Source organism: Schistocerca cancellata, unplaced genomic scaffold (genome assembly GCF_023864275.1).
Source record: "Schistocerca cancellata isolate TAMUIC-IGC-003103 unplaced genomic scaffold, iqSchCanc2.1 HiC_scaffold_580, whole genome shotgun sequence".
NCBI classification, from domain to species: domain Eukaryota; kingdom Metazoa; phylum Arthropoda; class Insecta; order Orthoptera; family Acrididae; genus Schistocerca; species Schistocerca cancellata.
The window spans coordinates 26501-32500 of NW_026046592.1; the positions used below are offsets into that span (position 1 = coordinate 26501).

The 6000-nt window shown below is 49.2% G+C and overlaps 11 non-coding genes across 11 annotated transcripts; all 11 read left to right on the forward strand.

The window, feature by feature from the left end:
* The first annotated feature begins 140 nt into the window (after positions 1 to 140).
* Trnak-uuu (transfer RNA lysine (anticodon UUU)) lies at positions 141 to 213 on the forward strand. The gene has a single exon. It is a non-coding gene; the product is annotated as a tRNA-Lys (tRNA).
* A 138-nt stretch (positions 214 to 351) lies between these two features.
* Positions 352 to 433, forward strand: Trnas-cga (transfer RNA serine (anticodon CGA)). Its single transcript has one exon. It is a non-coding gene; the product is annotated as a tRNA-Ser (tRNA).
* Positions 434 to 1005: 572 nt separating this feature from the next.
* Positions 1006 to 1087, forward strand: Trnas-uga (transfer RNA serine (anticodon UGA)). Its single transcript has one exon. It is a non-coding gene; the product is annotated as a tRNA-Ser (tRNA).
* A 611-nt stretch (positions 1088 to 1698) lies between these two features.
* On the forward strand, positions 1699 to 1771 carry Trnaf-gaa (transfer RNA phenylalanine (anticodon GAA)). Its single transcript has one exon. It is a non-coding gene; the product is annotated as a tRNA-Phe (tRNA).
* Positions 1772 to 2310: 539 nt separating this feature from the next.
* Positions 2311 to 2383, forward strand: Trnak-uuu (transfer RNA lysine (anticodon UUU)). The gene has a single exon. It is a non-coding gene; the product is annotated as a tRNA-Lys (tRNA).
* Positions 2384 to 2521: 138 nt separating this feature from the next.
* Trnas-cga (transfer RNA serine (anticodon CGA)) lies at positions 2522 to 2603 on the forward strand. The gene has a single exon. It is a non-coding gene; the product is annotated as a tRNA-Ser (tRNA).
* A 573-nt stretch (positions 2604 to 3176) lies between these two features.
* On the forward strand, positions 3177 to 3258 carry Trnas-uga (transfer RNA serine (anticodon UGA)). The gene has a single exon. It is a non-coding gene; the product is annotated as a tRNA-Ser (tRNA).
* Positions 3259 to 3869: 611 nt separating this feature from the next.
* Positions 3870 to 3942, forward strand: Trnaf-gaa (transfer RNA phenylalanine (anticodon GAA)). Its single transcript has one exon. It is a non-coding gene; the product is annotated as a tRNA-Phe (tRNA).
* A 539-nt stretch (positions 3943 to 4481) lies between these two features.
* Positions 4482 to 4554, forward strand: Trnak-uuu (transfer RNA lysine (anticodon UUU)). Its single transcript has one exon. It is a non-coding gene; the product is annotated as a tRNA-Lys (tRNA).
* Positions 4555 to 4692: 138 nt separating this feature from the next.
* On the forward strand, positions 4693 to 4774 carry Trnas-cga (transfer RNA serine (anticodon CGA)). The gene has a single exon. It is a non-coding gene; the product is annotated as a tRNA-Ser (tRNA).
* A 572-nt stretch (positions 4775 to 5346) lies between these two features.
* Trnas-uga (transfer RNA serine (anticodon UGA)) lies at positions 5347 to 5428 on the forward strand. The gene has a single exon. It is a non-coding gene; the product is annotated as a tRNA-Ser (tRNA).
* Positions 5429 to 6000: the final 572 nt, after the last annotated feature.

Below are 6000 nucleotides of genomic sequence, written 5' to 3' on the forward strand. Positions count from 1 at the left end.
CGGGCTTAGCGCGATAAGTTTGTAGACAGCATTTGGGCGACGTTTTATTAGTAACGGCCCCATGCAGCGATTGAACAACAGTAAAGGACATGAGTCAATGTATAGTTGTGCATCGTGGGAGGTTTTGCAGCCTTGTGTGAGCCCGGATAGCTCAGTCGGTAGAGCATTAGGCTTTTAACCTAAGGGTCCAGGGTTCAAGTCCCTGTCCGGGCGGAAATTTTAATACTTTGGTAGCGATTCGTCTGGTAGCGGTGGAAACGCTACGGAAAATAATGCAGCTACGCCGTTTTCTGACACCACAGTGTTTTAAACGGTAGCAGTTGCATGTGTCGAGAGAACACCGCGCTAACGGCAGTCGTGGCCGAGTGGTTAAGGCGTCTGACTCGAAATCAGATTCCCTCTGGGAGCGTAGGTTCGAATCCTACCGGCTGCGTGCGATTTTGCGTAAAGAGGAGCAAACGTTTTCGCACACATGTGACATGCGTGGGCGAATGCGGGTGCAACCAGTGATGCCATTCTCAACAAGACGAAAATTTCCGTTTTAAGAATACTGAGTTTTCGCGACGACAGCTACTTACTGTGCCTTTCGGTTCACCTCGCACTGACGCTGGGACTGCAGAAAGCCGTCGCTGAGATGGTGAGTACACAGATGTGCTCGAAAGTGTTGGACAGAGCGGACATTTCATTTTCTTTTTATGAATCGCAATTTCAATCATTCGAGTGCGGCAAAAGCAGTGGTGCAGCGTTTTTTTTTTCTTTTCTTAAGATCTCGCAGCTGCTTGGAGGTATGTCCATCGTTTTAAGACGACAGAAAACTAGCGTCAGCGGTGCGTCAGTGGGAAGTCGGTGAAGTCGCCATTGGAGCCATAAGTCAGTGGGAAATTAGTACACTTTCGTAACGGCTAATGGAAACCCTACAGCAAAGAGTGAGGCCACGCCGTTTTCTGCCATCAGATTGCTTCTAAAGATGGCGGCTTCACTTGTCGGGAGTCGCTTCCGCCACCGGCAGTCGTGGCCGAGTGGTTAAGGCGTCTGACTTGAAATCAGATTCCCTCTGGGAGCGTAGGTTCGAGTCCTGCCGACTGCGAAAATTTTCTCGCTCTCAAAAGGCGGACGTTGAGCTGCATCCTAGCAGTTGCGTCACTACTAAACACGTGGGTCACCAGCAATGTGCAGTGTTATTTGATCGAGGGCGCAGCGTTACAGTCGCCCCCAGAAGCCGCAGCTCATCTCCTAGTCTCACAGCCGTCCACCAGGTGTTAGTACAAGTGTCGCCTCACTGGGCAGTGCAGATGTGTCCATTTTAGCTTGCAGACGATGACGTGTAGCAATTTATGAGCTAACGCAAGTCGAATGTTTTACCGTGTGTATCTGCTAGATACTGCCTCTCATATGGTGGAGAGGCTCACTCCTTCTTGTGTCTCGTTCTCTGCACACGAGTTGCCCCTGGCATCGATATAGCACGTGTTTTCTAGCGTCAGCGTGGCGTCACGTCAAGTCAGCGAATTCAATATCACACGAATCGAGTCGACATGTTTGCTTGTTACGATGACGGAAGCTGAAGAAATGTGTGTGGAACTTCACTGCATCGGCTGCTCGCCCTTCAGCGTCCCTATGTCTTATCAGACGAAGGTGACTGTGAAATTGGCAACGAGGCACAAATTAACGAACACATGCAAATGGCAACCTTCGACGTCAGCCGAAATAGCTCAGTTGGGAGAGCGTTAGACTGAAGATCTAAAGGTCCCTGGTTCGATCCCGGGTTTCGGCAGGTATTCGTTTTCATGCGACGCCAATGGAATTACTCTGCGTTTGTGATAATGCAACTACCGCTGACAACAAAACTGACCCTCTCCTGTAGCTCTTCTGGTTGTCTATTGCATGCCATAAGAGGAACTTACTAGACAACTAACTCCCTTAGAAGCAAAAGAATTAAAAATATCCTACCGACTGCATTCCCTTTTCTGTGTCAGGTGGTGAAGAACATCTTCAACGGAACCGTGAAATGAGCGAAAGCGTGGGAAACATTGCATTCGAAATGCTTGTGAATTTTCCAATTGCCCAGTGAGTGTCGACAAAACACGTAAATTCTCTGCTCCAACGTATGAGACGTAACAACTGGTACAATTTGTTGTTGCATCGTGTGTCAGCAGTCTTCGATAGTGTGTTACGGGCTTAGCGCGATAAGTTTGTAGACAGCATTTGGGCGACGTTTTATTAGTAACGGCCCCATGCAGCGATTGAACAACAGTAAAGGACATGAGTCAATGTATAGTTGTGCATCGTGGGAGGTTTTGCAGCCTTGTGTGAGCCCGGATAGCTCAGTCGGTAGAGCATTAGGCTTTTAACCTAAGGGTCCAGGGTTCAAGTCCCTGTCCGGGCGGAAATTTTAATACTTTGGTAGCGATTCGTCTGGTAGCGGTGGAAACGCTACGGAAAATAATGCAGCTACGCCGTTTTCTGACACCACAGTGTTTTAAACGGTAGCAGTTGCATGTGTCGAGAGAACACCGCGCTAACGGCAGTCGTGGCCGAGTGGTTAAGGCGTCTGACTCGAAATCAGATTCCCTCTGGGAGCGTAGGTTCGAATCCTACCGGCTGCGTGCGATTTTGCGTAAAGAGGAGCAAACGTTTTCGCACACATGTGACATGCGTGGGCGAATGCGGGTGCAACCAGTGATGCCATTCTCAACAAGACGAAAATTTCCGTTTTAAGAATACTGAGTTTTCGCGACGACAGCTACTTACTGTGCCTTTCGGTTCACCTCGCACTGACGCTGGGACTGCAGAAAGCCGTCGCTGAGATGGTGAGTACACAGATGTGCTCGAAAGTGTTGGACAGAGCGGACATTTCATTTTCTTTTTATGAATCGCAATTTCAATCATTCGAGTGCGGCAAAAGCAGTGGTGCAGCGTTTTTTTTTTTCTTTTCTTAAGATCTCGCAGCTGCTTGGAGGTATGTCCATCGTTTTAAGACGACAGAAAACTAGCGTCAGCGGTGCGTCAGTGGGAAGTCGGTGAAGTCGCCATTGGAGCCATAAGTCAGTGGGAAATTAGTACACTTTCGTAACGGCTAATGGAAACCCTACAGCAAAGAGTGAGGCCACGCCGTTTTCTGCCATCAGATTGCTTCTAAAGATGGCGGCTTCACTTGTCGGGAGTCGCTTCCGCCACCGGCAGTCGTGGCCGAGTGGTTAAGGCGTCTGACTTGAAATCAGATTCCCTCTGGGAGCGTAGGTTCGAGTCCTGCCGACTGCGAAAATTTTCTCGCTCTCAAAAGGCGGACGTTGAGCTGCATCCTAGCAGTTGCGTCACTACTAAACACGTGGGTCACCAGCAATGTGCAGTGTTATTTGATCGAGGGCGCAGCGTTACAGTCGCCCCCAGAAGCCGCAGCTCATCTCCTAGTCTCACAGCCGTCCACCAGGTGTTAGTACAAGTGTCGCCTCACTGGGCAGTGCAGATGTGTCCATTTTAGCTTGCAGACGATGACGTGTAGCAATTTATGAGCTAACGCAAGTCGAATGTTTTACCGTGTGTATCTGCTAGATACTGCCTCTCATATGGTGGAGAGGCTCACTCCTTCTTGTGTCTCGTTCTCTGCACACGAGTTGCCCCTGGCATCGATATAGCACGTGTTTTCTAGCGTCAGCGTGGCGTCACGTCAAGTCAGCGAATTCAATATCACACGAATCGAGTCGACATGTTTGCTTGTTACGATGACGGAAGCTGAAGAAATGTGTGTGGAACTTCACTGCATCGGCTGCTCGCCCTTCAGCGTCCCTATGTCTTATCAGACGAAGGTGACTGTGAAATTGGCAACGAGGCACAAATTAACGAACACATGCAAATGGCAACCTTCGACGTCAGCCGAAATAGCTCAGTTGGGAGAGCGTTAGACTGAAGATCTAAAGGTCCCTGGTTCGATCCCGGGTTTCGGCAGGTATTCGTTTTCATGCGACGCCAATGGAATTACTCTGCGTTTGTGATAATGCAACTACCGCTGACAACAAAACTGACCCTCTCCTGTAGCTCTTCTGGTTGTCTATTGCATGCCATAAGAGGAACTTACTAGACAACTAACTCCCTTAGAAGCAAAAGAATTAAAAATATCCTACCGACTGCATTCCCTTTTCTGTGTCAGGTGGTGAAGAACATCTTCAACGGAACCGTGAAATGAGCGAAAGCGTGGGAAACATTGCATTCGAAATGCTTGTGAATTTTCCAATTGCCCAGTGAGTGTCGACAAAACACGTAAATTCTCTGCTCCAACGTATGAGACGTAACAACTGGTACAATTTGTTGTTGCATCGTGTGTCAGCAGTCTTCGATAGTGTGTTACGGGCTTAGCGCGATAAGTTTGTAGACAGCATTTGGGCGACGTTTTATTAGTAACGGCCCCATGCAGCGATTGAACAACAGTAAAGGACATGAGTCAATGTATAGTTGTGCATCGTGGGAGGTTTTGCAGCCTTGTGTGAGCCCGGATAGCTCAGTCGGTAGAGCATTAGGCTTTTAACCTAAGGGTCCAGGGTTCAAGTCCCTGTCCGGGCGGAAATTTTAATACTTTGGTAGCGATTCGTCTGGTAGCGGTGGAAACGCTACGGAAAATAATGCAGCTACGCCGTTTTCTGACACCACAGTGTTTTAAACGGTAGCAGTTGCATGTGTCGAGAGAACACCGCGCTAACGGCAGTCGTGGCCGAGTGGTTAAGGCGTCTGACTCGAAATCAGATTCCCTCTGGGAGCGTAGGTTCGAATCCTACCGGCTGCGTGCGATTTTGCGTAAAGAGGAGCAAACGTTTTCGCACACATGTGACATGCGTGGGCGAATGCGGGTGCAACCAGTGATGCCATTCTCAACAAGACGAAAATTTCCGTTTTAAGAATACTGAGTTTTCGCGACGACAGCTACTTACTGTGCCTTTCGGTTCACCTCGCACTGACGCTGGGACTGCAGAAAGCCGTCGCTGAGATGGTGAGTACACAGATGTGCTCGAAAGTGTTGGACAGAGCGGACATTTCATTTTCTTTTTATGAATCGCAATTTCAATCATTCGAGTGCGGCAAAAGCAGTGGTGCAGCGTTTTTTTTTTCTTTTCTTAAGATCTCGCAGCTGCTTGGAGGTATGTCCATCGTTTTAAGACGACAGAAAACTAGCGTCAGCGGTGCGTCAGTGGGAAGTCGGTGAAGTCGCCATTGGAGCCATAAGTCAGTGGGAAATTAGTACACTTTCGTAACGGCTAATGGAAACCCTACAGCAAAGAGTGAGGCCACGCCGTTTTCTGCCATCAGATTGCTTCTAAAGATGGCGGCTTCACTTGTCGGGAGTCGCTTCCGCCACCGGCAGTCGTGGCCGAGTGGTTAAGGCGTCTGACTTGAAATCAGATTCCCTCTGGGAGCGTAGGTTCGAGTCCTGCCGACTGCGAAAATTTTCTCGCTCTCAAAAGGCGGACGTTGAGCTGCATCCTAGCAGTTGCGTCACTACTAAACACGTGGGTCACCAGCAATGTGCAGTGTTATTTGATCGAGGGCGCAGCGTTACAGTCGCCCCCAGAAGCCGCAGCTCATCTCCTAGTCTCACAGCCGTCCACCAGGTGTTAGTACAAGTGTCGCCTCACTGGGCAGTGCAGATGTGTCCATTTTAGCTTGCAGACGATGACGTGTAGCAATTTATGAGCTAACGCAAGTCGAATGTTTTTACCGTGTGTATCTGCTAGATACTGCCTCTCATATGGTGGAGAGGCTCACTCCTTCTTGTGTCTCGTTCTCTGCACACGAGTTGCCCCTGGCATCGATATAGCACGTGTTTTCTAGCGTCAGCGTGGCGTCACGTCAAGTCAGCGAATTCAATATCACACGAATCGAGTCGACATGTTTGCTTGTTACGATGACGGAAGCTGAAGAAATGTGTGTGGAACTTCACTGCATCGGCTGCTCGCCCTTCAGCGTCCCTATGTCTTATCAGACGAAGGTGACTGTGAAATTGGCAACGAGGCA